Source organism: Haliaeetus leucocephalus, unplaced genomic scaffold, assembly GCF_000737465.1.
Source record: "Haliaeetus leucocephalus isolate CR32 unplaced genomic scaffold, Haliaeetus_leucocephalus-4.0 Scaffold145, whole genome shotgun sequence".
Taxonomy (NCBI): Eukaryota; Metazoa; Chordata; class Aves; order Accipitriformes; family Accipitridae; genus Haliaeetus; species Haliaeetus leucocephalus.
Window position 1 is genome coordinate 1,758,972 of NW_010972581.1, and position 19,454 is coordinate 1,778,425.

Sequence of the window (19,454 nt, forward strand, 5' to 3'; positions counted from 1 at the left end):
GCTAGCAAGACATCTTGTTGACACCTATTCAATCCTGCCTCGTTTTGGCATGACAGTCTTGTGCGTTCTGCAGGGTTCATGTGAGTGCTCAGATGTATTTGAAGCATTATAATGCAATGTATTTGAGGGCACAAGGCAAAAGCTTTGTTTCCCAGAACAAAGTCTGAATGGCAGCATCCCCTTGAGGACCTCGCAAACAAAGTTACCCTGGAGACAGTGTCTGAGGAACAGTGACAATTCGCTGCAGACAAGATGATCTGCTGCGTTTGGTATTTTAAGGGGGGGGGGGGAAGGGGGGGAATGGGTTTTCCACTCCTTGTTTGGAAAACAGGAAAGGAATGAAGGTGAGGGAGGGAAAAAGAAAGTTGATTATAATGTTTATAAGTTATTTAAGGGTCTTTATAATAAGAAAAGTTTCGCTCCCTCTACTATACAATAGCATCATTTTACTGGCACGAAGTACATGACGCTCTCAGTTCATTCACTTTCTTTGTATGATTTTCTCATGAACTTTGCTTTTAACTCTATAATCTAATAAAAGCAGAACTTGATCAACCTCTCTGCTCAAGAACTGAGGAACCTGTAGTGTCTGCATAAATGGTCTTCATTTTGTGCAGCTTAACTTAAATGGTCAAGTCTGGCACCTCATGTCTTAGCCTACTAAGGAAAGGTAGGTCACCCTAAAAAATGCATTTCAGACAAGGAGCCCGACCAGGAGAGAGCACCACACACATGAAGCCGTGAGATCTGCAACTCACCTGAGACATCACAGCAAAATCCCAAGTCAAAATAGACTATTTTTTTTTTTTTTATATTATGTTGTTAAAGCCAGGTATTCAGCTTTATAAGCAAACATTCCCCCAGGCTTCCCCAGAAAAAATACCTTCGCTATAACTCTTCTCACAGCCCTAACGAGCATTACTATTACTTTCCAGCTCTAACTAGCTCTTCCTCCACAGCTTTAACTAGCATTGCTATTACTTTCCAAGTAGTATATCTGACTACTATACACCTTATATGTGTATTTGGCTTCACACATAATGCTTTAGCGGTTTAAGCATTATTACTGTATAACCACCAATGAATATATTTATAAAAACTAATAAACATTTCGCAGCCCTGCAGTTACCACCTCCACAAGATACTCAGATTGCCATATCCAAGTGTAAACCACCAAAAAATAACCCCAAAACACCCCAAAACCACACACTGTGGTGAAGTGTACTAAATTGGTCTTGGCACCTAAACTGGCTGTGAGTAACTCTCAGAGGTTTGTACCTCACAGCTCCCATTGACTTCAAAGTTTACCCTTTTTAATGCACTGCATTTTCATGAGTGCTAGACAGACTGACCCTGTCTCCTTGTATCAACTTTTCTGTGCCCTAAGCTTGTCCCTCTTGAAGCTTCTCACTGTTACAGCGTTCCAGAGTGATACTGGATACACGAGCCCTCCTCAAAAGTTATTCTTGATTGCATTTTGCCAACTGGCCAACAAGGGATAATGAAGTTCAACATATCAGAACTCCCCCAAGAGCTGGAGAATTTCACATCTGTCATATATTTACTATCCAAGAAGAAAAAAGTTATATTTATGTAAGGGCTAGGGCCTCAAGAAACAGTGTTGTCACCAGATGTTCCGCAGGTGAGAGTCTGCATAGCCTCAAGATGTGAGGCTAACTCAGTGCAGACCCTAAATAATTAAGTTACTATGTGTATTGGGTTTGTGTGGTGGGGTTTTGGTAGTAGGGGAGGAGGCTGCAGGGGTGCCTCGTGTGAGAGGCTGCTAGAAGCTTCCCTGGCTACAAGTCAGACCTGCCTCTGGCCAAGGCCGACCCAATCAGCAACAATGGTACCACCTCTGGGATAACATATTTAAGAAGAGGAAAAAAAAAAAACAAACTACTGGAGAACCTGCAGCTGAGAGAGGAGCAGGATGTGAGAGAAACACCTGTGCAATCTGTGCAAACACTGAGGTCAGTGAGGAAGGAGGGGCGGAGGTGCGCCGGAGGAGGGGATGCCCCTGCAGCCCCTGGTGAGACAGCAGGCTGTCCCCCCAGCCCACGGAGGGGAGCGGGGGAGCAGATGCCCACCTGCAGCCCGGGGAGGACCCCACGCCGGAGCAGGGGGATGCCCCAAAGATGGCAGTGACTCCATGGGAAAGCCCACGCTGCAGCAGCCTGTGACTGAAGGACTGCAACCTGTGGAAACGCCCCATGCTGGAGCAGTTCGTGAAGAACTGCAGCCCGTGGGAAGGACCCATGCTGGAGAAGTTGGTGGAGAACTGTCTCCCATGGGAGGGACCCCATGGTGGAGCAGGGGAAGAGTGAGGAGTCCTCCCCCTGAGGAGGAAGGAGCAGCAAAGACAACATGTGGGGAGCTGACCCCAAACCCCATTCTCCATTTCCCTGCGCCGCTGCGGGGAGGAGGTAGAGAGAACCGGGAGTGGAGTTGAGCCTGGGAAGGAGGGTCGGGGAGGGGACAGTCTTTTAAGATTTGGGTTTACTTCCTAATATCCTTGTTTTGATTTGATTGGTAGTAAATTAAATTGATTTTGGTTCTTCGCCAAGTTGAGTCTGTCTTTCGCCTGTGACCATTAGTGGTGAGTGATGGCTCCCTGTCCTTGTCTTGATCCATGAGCTTTTCTTTATATTTTCTCCTCCCCATCCCACCAGGGTGGTGTGGGGAGGGGGAGGGGGGGAGGGGGTGGAGGAAGGAGTGAGCCAGCAGCCAGGTGGTGCTTAGGTGCCAGCTGGGCCTAAACCGCAACATTATGCAAGAACTGCTGACTGGTTCGAGGAGAAAGACCACAATTCAACACCCTAGTAAGAGAAAGGCAGGAAGAACTTAGATATCATATAGGTGAATGGGGGACAGCCAGCATTACTGGGGCAAAGAGTGCACAGGACAAAACGTGAGTCCACATCAAGCCAAGCATCAAAATAGAGCAGTCCTACCTTCTGGGGCCTGCTAGGAAGTTTTTGGCATCTGCTACAAATCACAGCATATAGCAAATAGTCTAAACCATTTGGGTTTCTACTAAACAGGATTCCCGCCCCCATTTTTAATTCAGCTCCCCAAGGACACTAACAGAGCATACAGGTTCATCCATTTTGTGCCTCATCTCCTCCATCTTATTGTCTTCCACCCCTTAATCTAAGGCTCCTGTGAATTCAGGTATACAATCTGAAACAAGGATTGTAGCTGTCAGGATGCAAGGACGTACTTGCTGTGCCTCATGGCTACTGCTCTGTGTCCAGAGAGGTAGAAATGCTAAGGACATGCCAAGATAGCTTCTTACAAATAAGAGCTCATCAGCTCCCAAAATTTATGTCCAGACCTGTTTTGTCAGACACAAGCATAAAGGTAAGCAAGTACCTTTTTTTTTTTTTTTTAAATGGCTGTCTGATACTGTAACACATGACTTCCAAGCACTTTTGTCAGCAGGGCTTGGAGACTCTAAGGTGTCTGCTGATGATACAAATTCATTATGTATTTGGCATCTGACCAAGAGGCCAAATTATTTATTTATTTTACCCAATCAAATTAAGGAAAACAACTAAACTTTATTAGATTTCTTAGTCCTCAGAATTCCCCCGGAGTAATATCTAATAGTAAGATTTTTAATTGCATATGCCTGTAAGATTACGAATTGCGATGACAGGCCAGATTTCAAGTCACATCAATGAAATGAAGGCATGTTAAAAGTTGCTTGCATTATTCCATGTTTAGATAGACCAGCTCTCTATAGGTTTATTTATATATACAGTGTGAAAATTGTATTTAAAGCACACACAAATGCATATATATATAAATACACACACAAAAATAAACTCGGTGACCTGGATTTTCCTACAACTATTACAAGTAGGCATTCTTCCTTAAAACATGCTACAAATTACATATGCATAGAAGTGAGCAGCAATGCTGGCAAAATATTGTTTTAAGTGATAAACAGGACTTGGCCATGAATCTGTCTTGCAAAGTGGAGCTGTGCATCCACTGAAGGAATAAAAGGGGTATCTGCTCACGGGAACACCTGTCAGTACCAGTGCTGAATGTTCCCCTCCAACAGAGGAGCAGACATGTTAGGGGAAGGGAGATGATGCATTTTGAGACATGCATGGCAAGCAGCAGCTGGCACGGTTACTACCAGCCCTGCTTTTTGGAGTACCACCCTGGTTTTCCCTGCCTGCAGAGACACTGCCATGTGGGTTTGTTTATGGCACGTTGAACCACAAAGGAGCTAAGCTCCTAGCCCCACTCCAACTCGACACAACTAGCACAGTCAAACTGCCTTACTTATAAACTGACATGCAGATTTCCCCCTCCACCCCACTAAAGGGAGGAGTATTACACAAGACTGACATACCAAAGCTAGTTTTCTTTTTGTCATCTGTTCTCTTGATACTAAATCAACCCCTACTGCAGCCTCCAGCATTTCAGTAATAGAAACAAAACACTGTGAATTAAAAATTGGAGACAGATCTTCAGCAACAAGAGCTGCGGGGGGGGGTGGGGGGAAATCCTCATTTAAATCACCAGCACTGATGACTGCTAATTGTTCCTAGAAGAGCTTGAAGGGGAACAGTCTCCCAAGAGAATAAGGACAGAGCACAACGCTGCAGCTCTTGGGGCGGGGGAGCAGCCCACAACCTGGTCAACTCACTGCAAGCACTAAGATTTGAGAGAAGATTATGCAAAGACAAGCTCAGGGTATGATCTCTTCCATGTTACACTCTAGCTTTCCCCAGAATAACCCCTCTGGGCTGAGCAGACCAGATTCAAAGTGCATTTACATGGAATCACCGACTTGCTATGGGATTTGGATCAGACCATAAAAACTCAGTATTAAAGTGTCATTTATTTACGGCTGCACATTCTGAAGATTTAAGAACAAACGACAATTTGACTGAGCTCCTAAAATCCATCAGGCATCTCAGTTACTACAGATTACAGCATAGGAGGGAATGACAATACCTGAATTATGTATTTCTAGCCCTTACCTCTTCCTCTGCCACTCTAATGCACAGACTGACTGGGGAGGATCTTTAGCATCCACGAACCTTACGTGAAACGAACTCACACCTCAGGAAGCGTAGCAAGGCACCCAACACTATCAGGCACTGCAGAAAGCAGCCAAATGTGGCAAAGCACAAGGAAATATATAAAAGTAGATGGTGGTCTGATTACAATTCCTTGGGTTTACGGCATGCATTCAATACTGCGCTGTAACTAAAAACCCACCAGCCCAGTCCTACGCTCTCTCCAACGGGCAGATTGCAGCATCTGTGTGGTGTTGGCTAAAAACCCATTGAGCATCCCACAGCTTGGAGCAGATTCATGAGAGAAAAGAGATGGTCCTGCCAGGCACTGGGAGGGATATTCAGGGGAGCTACCCAATTTCCTGGAATCAGGGAAGTTCAAAGTGGGGAAAAGCTTCTGAACTCTCCAACATGCTTTTAATTTCTTTTCTTCCCAGAGTGTCTTTCCCAGATGAGTTGCTCATTGAGCAGCAGGAAATCTCTTCCAAATTCAAATAAAACCACATTACCAAACAACATAACCAATTCAAGAAATCATGATCACTGAAGGAACCAACTGAACAACAGTGAATGTGCCGTGGGGTAATAAACATCAGATGCCTCTAGGATTCATTTAACAAGACTGTGGAGTTGATAAAATGAATGTTAGAGATTTCTTCTAGGGAATAAGCACTTTCATTTGCAATAAAGAGCTTCTGCTTGCTCTTCTTGCTGGGCCAAGGGTGCTCTTCCTAACAGAGTGGGAGCAGGTTAGCAGCAACTGAGAAGGCAGTGAGAGAATGAAGGTGGCTGTAATTCATTCCCTCACTCTCACTCTTTTCTCATTTTAGCTTAAAGTACTTCAACATGTCCAGCTTAAATGGATGTGAGAACTACAGCCAGACAACCCTCAGAAGTAATTTTTTCTCTTGTTTTTTTCTCTCCAACTCCAATGGTTTAAGCTTAGCTGAAGTTACTAGGAAAAGAAACAGGAGTGACATCCCATTTGTGGGCATATTCACATCCAGAAAAGAGGTGTTACAGCTGCATGGGAAGGATGGACACATCAAGTTTTTGCGCTTTCAAAACCTGGCCATGGCTCCCCACCTGCATTGCTGGAACAGGTGGTTCTGCCATAGTACTATGAAGCTACTTTGGCTGTGAAGCTGTCTTCAGGTCCTGCACTTCTCAAGTATTGGGGAAAAGATGCACAGCCTTATCCATCAAACCCCTTTACACAGCCCAGAACAGCAGGCTTTCTTCAACCCCTGGTAGCTTCCTGTCATCTTCACCAGATAAAAGCTTTATTTGGAAGTTTAGCATTAACAAAGTATTAGGTAGGATTAGCAATTAGCCAAATAGATCTCCATTTTCCCATTCAGGTAATAACGCAATAGGTGAAAGCAAACAGGGAATGGGTAGGCAATCAACTCCACTATTCATTGGGAGGAGAAAAGGGAAGCTGCCCACTTCTGCTCCTCTTTCTCTACTGCACCAGCCTCATTCAACCTCACCTTGCCCCACACCAGTCCTTTTGGAGTATCCTGCATGTTCAGGAAGGCAGGGGACAAGCTGTCTTCTCACATGAAGAGATAGCTGCAGATGTGAAAATATTCCTGGTGCTCCATGGCACCTCTGGGTATCAGCTACGGGACACCTGTAGCCATATTAGTCAGCTTTGACCCACTACATTTTCCAGTCCTGGTTGCTTGGGATTATTAACTCCAAAAGGATGTATAAAAAGATTATTCTGATGTGTTTATTTGGAAAAGTCAGGCAGGTTTTTTCATTGGTTTGTTTGGTTGGTTTTTTTTAAATTGTTTACATCTAAAGCCAAACCATAGTAACTGTATCACAGGCACTTACTGCTTACATGGCAAATTATCATGGTTTTTCACTGGGCCACTATAATATTCCTAAAACCCAGATATGCACCAAAAGTGAAAAGCCCTGGCCCCATCAACATCCTGGATCAGCTATAAGTTGCTGAGAGCATGAGTAAAACATTGAGAGAATAAATCCCTTGGAAGTGCCTACTTTTAATAGCTATTGCTTATTTATTCTGTGCTTAGCTATGTCAAGGAAAGGGCTAGATAACAGTGCTCACTAGCCAGGGACTACTGCAGGAGATACACACCAGGATCAGTGTGGATGAATAAACTCAACATCCTCCTGAATCCCAAGAATCTCAAGAGAATCCCAAGACAAAGAGACAGCCAGGCACTGCCCCAGAGATCCTGTCATCTCAATGAACAATGTGCCAACTACATGGCTGCTCTTCATTCATCTATTTAAAAATGATTCATTGGGAAGAGGGTTTTATCCTGATAACCCTTAAGCAACCTTAACTGCATGACCTTTGCCTTTTGTCTTCAACAAAAAAGAAGAGTATTAGAAGTTTGCAGAAAGACAAAGAGAAAGAAATATTGAGAAAGATTTTCAAGGCATTCATGGCCCTTTTGTTTTTTCCTCTTCAGTACCATCCAAGCCACTTTCCAGGTTGGCTTATTTTTCCCAACATGCAGCAGAGCAGGCATACCAGCTTGGTCCCTCTGCTGCTCTTCCACACTGCCACAGACAACCCATCCTCTATTCACTCAGAACTTGCTAGGACCAAAACCAAACACTCTGGCTGTAATAAGAGCGTCTGACATGTGCATTTGCATAGCCTGAACTGGAAAAAGATTAGATGGCTCAAGAGACTGGTTGCAAGCTAAGGTTTCCAGATCAAATCAAGACCAGGTCAGGAACAAATAAAACTAGTCATCCTACTTAGCAACTGCTTGGCGGCTGATATGAAACGAGGAGTTAGAGTTAGGTCAGTTTTTTTAGACAGCAGATGTCTGCACCGCAACACCCATTCATTAGCTAGGTTAATAACTACAAAAATACAAATTTTCAGGATTCAACAAAACTCCTCATGTCCCAAACCTACTCATACCTCTTTGTGACAAGATCTGTGTTGTACTTTTCAATTCTGTTTTTTAAGAAGTAACTTTTCTTAAAGAAGTTCACTAACAAAAACATTTTTATAATCACAGTAAAATATAATGGGAATTAAATTATGGTACAATAATTCACACTTAGCTGCACAGAGGCCATTTGGCCTTCATCTTTGTCCCTGAATGTGCTGGGCGTGAATTACTACACTGTAATTCACATGCTGTCATGTCTTATGGCTTAATTAACACTACAAAAAAAAAATCAGCACGCACAGAGTTGGTCACTGGAGAACAGAAACCAGTCTTGTCAGGAAACGGTTACAAATGAAACAAGCATCGGACGTTATAGGCCTGCAGGGTAACACAAGTCCCCCCTTCCTATTGCTGTGAGACCAAGCACATTTTCTACTGCTGCAGCTCAGAAAGAAACCCACATGCCCTGCCCCTATATGTCATACATGTTAAGGAGCCTGTAGGAAAGTATAACTTCCATGCATTAATTTGGGCCCTAGTCACCAGCCTTCTTCTATAGTTCAAATCCTACAGCTCCAGCTTCATTGGAACTAGAGCTCTGCTGATAGCTAAGGGTTGTATGTCCCAAGGAAAGCATGCTTTGGTACGAATGCGAAGTGAAAATAGTACAAAATCTTGTTTCCCGCCGTAACACAGGAAGATGCTATGAGCAGACACACTTGCCAAACACTGAAAAAACCCCCATTATCAGAAAATCCCCTTAAAATCTCCTTCCTTATTTAGTGTGAAATTTAGACATGAAAGAAGTGAGTCCACACACAGATCTCTGCACTGCTTAATGGCTTAAGCAAGAATTAAATGGTGTAGAGAGTCTTTGCAAGGTTGAATTTCACCCTCTATCAGCTTATAGATTGGTCAGTCATCAGATGGGGAACGTAATACTTCCAATTTTAGTACATTGTTGCTAATGAAAGCATATATATGTAGTATAAATGTAGAACAGCCACCCCCTTTTATCAGCAAAAACCTTCCTTGATAGCTTGTTCCAGTATGGAAAAGGTGGCATGGCTGCAGGTAATGCAAATTGCCAAGAATAGCAAATAATATAAATATTTCAAGGATGATTAATCTTTTAAAACAATGAAGTTAGGCAGAAGCCTGGAAGTCAACTTGGCTATTTCACAACTAATAAAACACGTCTCTTGTATTTCATTTTGACTATATAAAGAGTATTGTAGTAAAAGGCAATTATCCACCATTCACTAGCTAACATAACACTTGTACAAGTATAAAAGAAACACAGTATGTATTTTAAGCAGTGACAGTATTTCCACTGTATTAAAATAGTAGCGAGGCAAACGTTCAGCTCACATTAAACAGCACTCTGTCACCAAGGACCAGCTTGCTAGCATCATATATTCCCTCAAGAAAGATAATGCTGCTTGCTTTAACAGAATCATTGTCACCAGGCAACTACCAGTGCTGTTCAGTAATAAATATTTCCACTGTTCCCACAGAAACTGGCTCGGCATCTGGACCCGCTAATGCCTAGAGAAATCAGCTTGACCTTCAGGCGCCATTTTTTCACAAAGACGCAGCCCTCCCTCACCACAGTTGTCTCCCAGAAACATCAGGAAGATGGCGCAGAAGCACAGAGGGTGAGAACAGGACAACAGACGAGGCTGTCTTCCATGCAGCTGCAATGACTTGAAAGGACTTCAAATTTCATTTTCTACTCTGCAAATGATAAATTAGTTCAGCCCCATCTCGAACTAGTTCTCATACAGAGAGACAAGATGGCATCTGTCCCTAAATGCAGGAAGGTCATTTTACAGCTATGCCACAACTCTACATAAATAAATTCTCAGAGGCAAATTGTTTTTTGGAAGTTCAGAGCTGGGCCAGCAGCAACTGTAGCCCTGCCAGTTTGGTGCTATCAAGTGTCAGTAGTAGGCCTTAAGCTTCATAACAATACCAGGCTCCAGGACTTGTCAGGCTTTGTCTGAATGAGAACCTATTTTAGCTTAAACTTATCTCTATCTCCAAGGTTATTTAAGAAGCCTTTGTTCCACCTGCAACTTGCTCTAGGATCAGATGGCTCCTGTCTAGCCTGTCCTAGCAAAACTACTTGAATGTCAGATACCTATTGTTTGTCCTGTAATTTCAGCCAGGTTTTGGTTATATTATTGCCTAACTTGTTCTAGCTTCAGTCTTGCTTAACTTTGGGCAAGCACGTGGTTCTAGCCCAAAAATTGCATTGTATATCGATAAAAAGATTAAGAAACCTAAGTAATCACAGCAATGACTAACTCCATGAATCATCAGGAGGGAACATTCTGCAACCCATTAACAAATACAGGGTTAAAACACATAAAAAATAACCCACAGGCAGCTGCAAGACCAATGAGGAACAAACCCCCCACAACTGACACCATACTTTGCCCAAGCAGGAACCAGGATACTGACAGCTCACTCTCACAACACAACTGCAGGCCAAGAACTTAGCATCAGAGGAAATAGGCAGATCGCCATGCCGGTTGATTGTATTACATTTACAACGACCTCCAACAGAAACTGGGCAATTTGGATTATTGATTTAATCTGAGTAATAATAAGTGGTTGTCCATTTTTGGATTAGACTGTTAAAGTGTAAGAGTAACAACAACAAAAAAGAATCGTTCTTTGCTGCCCATCATGAAATTATGCACAGATTACAAACCTTAAAAAAAATAATTTTCAAATAAATAATAATAAAACAATCTGATGGTATGATAAAGATCTTGGCATACAACAGGCCTTCAGCTCTTTTCCAAAGCCTAAAATAAGTTACTTGTTTGGAGACATGCAAAACTTCACCCCACAGCGACCACTATGGTATTCTTCCTATCCTGCTCTTAACAGCATGCAGTTCTGAATCCTTTTATTTCTATTATTATTTTTGCCCAGCAGTCTGGAAGTTTTAAATCTCAACTCTCAGCCACACATGAGCATGACAGCAATGTGACAGAGCAGGTGTACGTCTCTCCAGGCTCACAAACTGAGCTGCTGCCTGTCATGTCTGTCTTATTTCGGGTGAACTTTGACAGTGTTCATTTGTGGGTAAAGAGAAATCTACTCTGTTTGGGGTCAAGGGGAGAAAGGCTAAGGAAGATGAGAACAGCTGCTCATTCCAGAAAATGCCTCTGGGAAATCCACCCATTACAGGCAAAGAGGATCAGTTTGCTCAGGTGTACATGGGGGGACGGAAGCCAAGGAGCACTTTCCTGGGGGTCCAGGCCTTCAGATGCTTTGGGAAAAGCTTCCAAAGAGGGGCAAAAAGGAGGCAGGAGTGCAAAAGCCCTGTCCATAGCAGAGCCCTTGCAAAGGATGGCAAAACCTTTGGTTTTGTTGACGTTGATGATGGTTTTTTGTTTGGTTGGGTTTTTATTCCCTAGCATTGTTGCTTTCTATCTTGGCTAATTCTCTAATTTCGTATAACAGGTTTAGTTTTATCCAACAGATAGATTTACAGGCTTTGCCAGAGCTTAGAAGAGGGGACAGATTTCTGAGGGCTTCCATGCTGGTCCAAGTTGTGCTGTCTATGCAAGCTATAAGCTTTTTTCCATTCAAGTGAAGGGCAACAGTAAAGAAAGCATCCACTACTCAAATCTGCTATTATCTTAAGTATTTCACATGGTTTCAGTTTTTTGTGAGCTATGATTCAGAGCAGCCCAAGCAAAACTAGACAGTACAGTGCCTGTGCATTTAGGATACAGCAGATTAACATCATCACCAAGAAACTGCAAGGATTCATGACTTTTTCCCCTTTTCATTATTTCTACAGCTTATCAACAAGATGACATTGTACCAGGGCAGTATCCTGGAAGATTACTTTTCATCTTGCAGATCACTGAAGTCATACACCCTTTGACTCCACACCTGTCATCACAACCCAAGACACACAATATACTCCAAAAAATGAGACTGCAAAAAAAAGAAAAAAAGCCCCCTCAAAAAAAAACCCAAACAACAAAACAAAAAACAAACACGCAAGCAAATTTATGAGATCACTGGCCTAAGAAACGTGTCTATAATGTAGCTACTACTCCAGATGAAGAGACTGTGTCAGGAAACTCAGAAAGGGAATAAGATGCAGCGAGGTCAGTCTGTAAAAGTAGTTCATATCAACTCCAGCAGTGACTACAGGACAGGAATCATTCTAGCCCATGCAACAGGAACTCAAATGCTTGAGTCCTGTTAAACATAAAATATGAAAGCCTTCTGCATGCAGTGAAAGGAGATTATTAAAAGGGAGGCGGGGGGGGAAGCAGGGCTTAACTAGACTATTTTTATATGCAGGGTGAGGCTGTGGCATGTGTTTAAACACACATATACTGTCTTCAGGCTAGCAGGAACCTCTGCGTTGATACCAGCTTGCCAGTCACTTTAGACAGCCTTCTGCAGTTGCTTGCAGGGAGTGGGGCAGAAAGGGAGAGCACCTGAAAACAATCAGATATTCAGTCTCTGATTTCAAAGCCTTGGAAGTCCCATTAGACTATTTATTCTGACCTTCGATACAACTCTGATTTTTAGGCACATATCCTTCAGTCCCCCCCATAGGAGACTGTCCAATGGTAGCTGATACCAAACATACTCATTGAACATCATATCACAAAGCTAAACGGCAGTCTTCTCCTTTCATTTAGTATCAGGAACGTACCATCCTCAACCAATCAGACACATGCTCAGTACCTGCTTCCCCCAAGAAAGGCAACAGGCCAAAGTTTTGAGATGGTAGGTGCATCCTGGCCAATCTTAGAGATAAAAACAGGGAGAACCAAACCAAGTCCTTTGGCTCAGACCAAAAGTCTTCACTCTCCACCGTTCAAAGGTGGCTGTGAGCCTCTACCGGACTTTCACTAGTAATTTATAGGGATCAGATAACACATGTGTGTTGGTTGGATGTGTGGTGGTCAGATTTACTGCCTTTGACGGCTACAAAAACATAAGAGATGATAAGAGATGCTCAGAGCATTTAGCAACTATGACTGCAAATAGGAGCTCCTGAACCCTTCAGCACTTCATGAAACCTGGCAACTTACTTCTGGGGCCTACATTTGGGTTTCTCATATCAAAACATCCCACCAGGCCTCAAAATCTTACTCCACAGAATTAAACGTGTCAGATTTCACTTATCAGCCATTTTCCTGGCTGATAAAAAGATCAGCAGCCACCCTGTACATTTACTTTGTAGAAGAACATAAAGGGTAGAAATATTTCCAGGCACCTAGTTTCTGCATCTCTGGTGTTTGCTCATCTGGAGCATAATACAACTCTTAGGATACTTGTGATACTTTCATTTACTGCAACTACCAGGCAGGATTTCCCAGCTACAGTGGCATTGTGAATTTAAAAGAGAACTGCCAGAGGCATATTTAAATTGTTAATTGCTTTAACTGTTAATATTGTTTAATTATAAAGATTTACAAAACATTTACCATTTAACTTTCCTGGAGAAGAATGGTGAGCACCTTTCCTAATAGCTCTTTCATTCCACCCCAACTGGTTGGTTCAGTTTAAATATTCATTCTAATTTTCAAGTCAGTGAGGAGTTTTGCTTGAAGAATGGTAGTACAGATAACCTTTGTGCCCAAAGGTGTTATAAGTGATATGAGGATACAGGTTGTGCCCTATAGATACATTCAACCAATGACACATATTTCATTTTTTAACCTCCTTCACTGTAAAATTTTGCTCTAATGCCTTACCACATACACAGTGCATGTAAAGAACAAAAAGTCTGATGAATATTTTAAAAGCAGCAGCCCACAGCCTATATACAGGGAGTCATGTTATTTACAAACATGCTCCCACTGACCCGTAATTAAAATGAGATCCTTGGTGGAGCTCACCTTCCATTTAGGCATCAGGAAAATCAGACAACCAGATTTTCTAAAGTTCTGCTCTGAGCATTCAGCAACTATCACTGCAAATAGGAGCTCCTGAACCCTTCAGCACTTATGAAACCTGGCAACTTACTTCTGGGGCCTGCATTTGGGTTTCTCACATCAATAACAACAACCCCAGGCCTCAAAATCTTACTCCAAAGAATTAAACGTGTCAGATTTCACTTAACATTTTCCTGGCTGATAAAAAGACCAAATTTTTTTGCTAAAGCTCTATATTGGGTTTGCGTGCCAAGGTTTTGGTAGCAGGGTGGTTACAGGGGTGGCTTCTGTGAGAAGCTGCTAGAAGCTTCCCCTACGTCTGATAAAGCCAACGCCAGCCGGCTCCAAGACGGACCCACCACTGGCCAAGGCTGAGCCCATCAGCAACAGTGGTAGTGTCTCTGGCATAACATACTGAAGAAGGGGAAAAAAGTTGCTGGGACACAGAAACTACAGCTGGAGAGAGGAGTGAGAACATGTAAGAGAAACAACCCTGCAGACACCAAGGTCAGTGAAGAAGGAGGGGGAGGAGGTGCTCCAGGCACCGGAGCAGAGATTCCCCTGCAGCCCGTGGGGAAGACCATGGTGAGGCAGGCTGTGCCCCTGCAGCCCATGGAGGTCCATGGTGGAGGAGATACCCACCTGCAGCCCATGGAGGACCCCAAGCCAGAGTAGGGGAAGACTGAGGAGTCCTCCCCCTGAGGAGGAAGGAGCAGCAGAAACGATGTTTAATGAACTGACCACAACCCCCATTCCCTGTCCTCCTGCGCCGCTGTGGGGGAGGAGCTAGACAAAATTGAGAGTAAAGTTAAGACTGGGAAGAAGGGAAGGGTAAAGGGAAGGTGTTTTTAACATTTGGGTTTATTTCTCGTTATCCTACTCTGATTTGATTGGTAATGAACGAAACTGATTTCCCCAAGTTGAGTCTGTTTTGCCCGTGACAGTAATTGCTGAGTGATGTCCCTGTTCTTACCTTGACCCTGCCCAGCTGAGGAGGGGAGTGATAGAGCAGCTTTGGTGGACACCTGGCATCCAGCCAGGGTCAACCCATCACAAGCTCATACAACCCTGCAGCACTGCAGCTGTGCCCACTGCTATTGGCTCAGTTCTCAGATGCAGCCTAGCTGTGCAGCATGGTGCTACAGCTAATGACTCCACGTTGCTGGGTGGATTACACAGCGTATCAGGCTAAGGCAACTATACAGATTTTGGTTCTTCTCGGCTCAGGGTCATCGAGATTATGGGAGCCTCTGTCTTTCAGCAGAGCACGGAAACATCCATTGCAATGCTTGAAATCACAGTCTAACATGATGGTAAGTTCCCACCCTGGAGCTGTGGCTAAAGGGGAACACGCAGCCCCTTACTGAGCATTATTCACTGAAGGAAAATTCATTTCCATGCAGAGGCCAGGAGAGACAGTCCCAGTGACACACTGCCAACAGAACAGGTTTGGGCATGAGGAAGAAAGTCTGTTTTAATGTAGCAGCTAAACTCATTAACAGAAATCTTTATGTGTGACCAGAGTTCTTTGTTTCAGGACTTAACTAGTCATAATGTAGCCTGGGAATTAAAAAACCTGGGGTGGAAGTGGGGAGAGAAATCAACATCCTGGAAAAAAACCACACCATTAGGTAAAAGACATAGACAAAATCCTTGCTATTTTCCATTCTCTCTTCCCTTCCCACAGGCAAATTTACACCATCTCTCACTCACCATGGGCTAACGGTGTTAAGAGCATTGTGAAGAACAGCAGCTGTGATGACCACATGACTGTGAAGGAGGGCTTGAAAGTATCCCAGCAAACGAGGGTTCAAACAAAATAAGGTGAGCGTCCTCCTGCACTTGCTTCCAACACTTCAACTGTTGGCCTTCAATTCACATCCAAAAGGGGGGGGGAGGGGGAATCAATCAAAAATAATAATAATAATAGTAATAATAATAGTAATAAAAAAATCCCACAGTCAGTATCCAGAGTCTGAGACCTATAAATGAGAAAGGAAAAAAAATGCAGTTAGTAAAACAATAAGATAGATGTTTTCAATCAAGTCTTGCTGTGTTTCTTTCCTGCCAACAGCTGTAAAGGCAAACGTGTCTTCCCTCCCTCCCCCCAGCCCTTCAGATGTATGCACATTCCTATGTACAATAGGAATTAAAATTTGTCCCTGTGCAGAGAGCCAGTTTGTGCATCACTAATGCTTTGCTTCCTCTCTCAAAACAGGGCTTAAGACAGCACTTTTGAACAATGATGCCCACAGGTCCAGAGAGTCCACAGGTTTGAAAATTGACTAGAAAAAACAAGCCCATATGTATTACATTGTATCCTACATACACCTGACTTCTAAATCAGCCTGCAACTCTCCTGAAAATGTTTGTGTGTCTATAAATCACAAGACAACAGAAATTCCAGAGCTGAAATGGGTTTAACTGGTGCCTAGGCTCTGTAGTGATTTCTCAAACAGAAAGAAGTTTCCACCCCAGCCACTTCTTTTCCACCTAAACCTCTCAAATACAGAGGGGTCAAAGAGTGAATGCAAGCTCCTGAAAGAGCACACTTCCCAGCATGCTGGCAAGTCAACACACTGCTGACAGGAGAGGTCACTTCGCCACTTGGTCTGGGGCATACCTGTGAGCACGCGTGGGAAGCGCAGTGCTTTAGGAAAAAATTCAACTCAGAGTTGTGACAGAGCTGCATTCCCTGGCCTGCCTCCCCCTTCCCTTCAAGCAGAAACCTTTTTTCAATATATGTAAACAAATCCACAGGAGCTTGGCTGGTCGCAATGTAGCGGGGTAAGACAACAATCCCACTTTCTCTTTAACCTCCTGCACGCTACCTAATGCAGGTGGACACGCTGGCCAAAAATTATCTATGCAAATACCTGCTACATGTCCTGAACAACTCAGGCAGAAACTGAGCCCAGTGCTTCACGAGGTAGCCAGGTATTGCACTCTTCTCTTCTGCTAAGACCTTTCACTCCCTTTTGCATTTCTACTGGGCCGCTGCTGTTGAGGCTGATGCCAAGATATCAGGCAGTGGGATCAGTAATATGGTTTGGGAGTATGTCTGCTGACGATATGCCTAAAAGCCTCTTTATCGCCCCATTTGAGGTGTCCACTATGGCTTTTAATCACTGAACCAGGCTTTGAACCCAAGTAGAGCCTAAAAGTCACCCTTAGCCTATAGCTACTTTCTATGGTGACTGCCAGTGACTCAGTCACTCACTCTTCGTCGAGCTCCACAATTATTCATTGTGGGATTAAAAATAATGGTCTCATCCATCCCACACACTTACAGCAAAGCATGGGGAAATCCGAATCCATGCTTGAATAGAAACAGTCACTCATTTAATTGGAGAAAGTATTCCAGATTCCCATAATTTTCATCTCTCAAGAAGAGGCTAGATGACCACAGTGACTCAAACTTGGCAGAAGAAGAACTATACAGAGCTAAACCATGGCATCAAGTTTGAGACTTAGCTTCCCACTGACTTTGAAATGATGATAAAATACAAGGAATTTAAAAGTACTTTGCGTATCTGTTTTGAACTCCCTAGACTCTACAGCCTTCACAGCACTGGTCTAATTAAAAATCTCTCAAAAAATCTCTGATCAACAAAAGTTATTCTCTGGGCAAAGAAGCTGTTTTTGCCAACTTTTGTTCTTACCCAAAACCTAGTTTGAGCCAAAAAACTGTGCTGCATGCCATTGTGACGTGGGTATATTTCTGAAACTCCAGCATAACAAAGTGGACTTTGTTTTGCCTCCTATCTTTGCTGATCAACTAAATCAAACCCCACATTGTTTAGACCCGAAGTCTATAAGGAAGCTGCATTTTTTTCTGATAAATATATCTGCTTGCACTGCCAAGATTTTATTCTCCCACTCTACTCTCCTCCCCAGTCTATCCCCGCAATTTGTTCATTCAAATGTAGCATTTAGTTTCCAAAGCTTTTTCTTAGCTCTGTAACTGCAGTGACTAAAAAGCCCAAGGTCATCATACACTCAAGTGGCTTCTTTATAGACATCCTAGAAATTAAAACTTTGCTCAAGCTGGGACTAATCAGAATGGTCACTATTTAAAGCCTGTTTTGACAAGAGTCATGAATATTTTAAATCATACATTCTAAACAGCGATCAAGTTTTCCATTTATATTTTAGGAGGCTACCAGTACTCATCAAACTACACCACTGGCCATTATTTATGCATACTTTTTCTACATCCTCTGTAAAGTTTTAAAAGTGAGAAGCTTTTTATGCTACAAAATTTGAAAAGGCATACACAGATGGGGGAAAGCTATCCAAGCTCAGGTACACCTCCCTGAAGCAAAAGCCAGCCACGCAGTGAAGGAGTGGAGGTCTGTTTTCTGATTTTTATTTAAGCTGAATCAAGTTCTGGATAATCTAAATCTGTTAGAAAGAGATAACATTATGGTGCAGTAAAAGCTTTTTGGGTGTAAACTTAGGAAGTCACAAATTAATTATGCTACCTATCCCAGAGGAGGGATAATTGTCAACAAAATATTTACACAATGGCCTTTAAAATTGTTTTTATCTGTTTATATATTCCTGTATGATAGGATTCAAGGATTTTTTCTATAGTCTCATGGGCTGGGGCTGAAACGAGCAAAAAGATTCACCTGCCCTCTGCAGAGTCCAAACGCTAATTTTGGGAACTAATGTCTTACAGCGACCAGAACCCCAAATAAACATTTTATCCTACTGGAAAGAGCATTATCCAGACACAAAGCTCCTATGCAAAACAGAGACAATAGGAGTAGCTCAGCATTATGCACCATTTACTCCAGCTGTAAATCTGGCCCAATATCCCAGCCCTACTTTCCTTCCTGCCAGAGTAGAACAAGCCAGAGACACAGCCTGTCAGGTTGTGTCTGCACACCCTGGCTGGCACAACCTTGCCCTTAAGCCTGCTCCTACAAAGACTTTGGCCCCTTAGGTTTAAGGTCATGCACAAATCTTAACAAATCCACAACGTGTCTGGATGTCCTGGTTTCAGCTGGGATATAGTTAACTGTCTTCCTAGTAGCTGGTACAGTGCTGTGTTTTGAGTTCAGTATGTGAAGAATGTTGATAACACTGATGTTTTCAGTTGTTGCTCAGTAGTGTTTAGACTACAGTCAAGGATTTTTCAGCTTCTCATGCCCAGCCAGGGCACCTGACCCAAACTGGCCAACAGTGTATTCCATACCATGGGACGTCCCATCTAGTTTAGGAACTGGGAAGGGGGGGGCAGGGATTCGCCGCTCGGGGACTGGCTGGGTGTCGGTCGGCGGGTGGTGAGCGATTGCCCTGCGCATCATTTGTACATTTCAATCCTTTTATTACTACTGTTGTCATTTTATTAGTGTTATCATTATCATTATTAGTTTCTTCTTTTCTGTTCTGTTAAATCGTTCTTATCTCAACCCAGGAGTTTTACTTCTTTTCCTGATTTTCTCCCCCATCCCACTGGATTGGGGGGGAGTGAGTGAGCGGCTGCATGGTGCTTAGTTGATGGCTGGGGTTAAACCACGACACTGGAGAAATGCCAAAGTTGTTTAACAACACAGGGCACCACATTAACCAGACGCATTGTA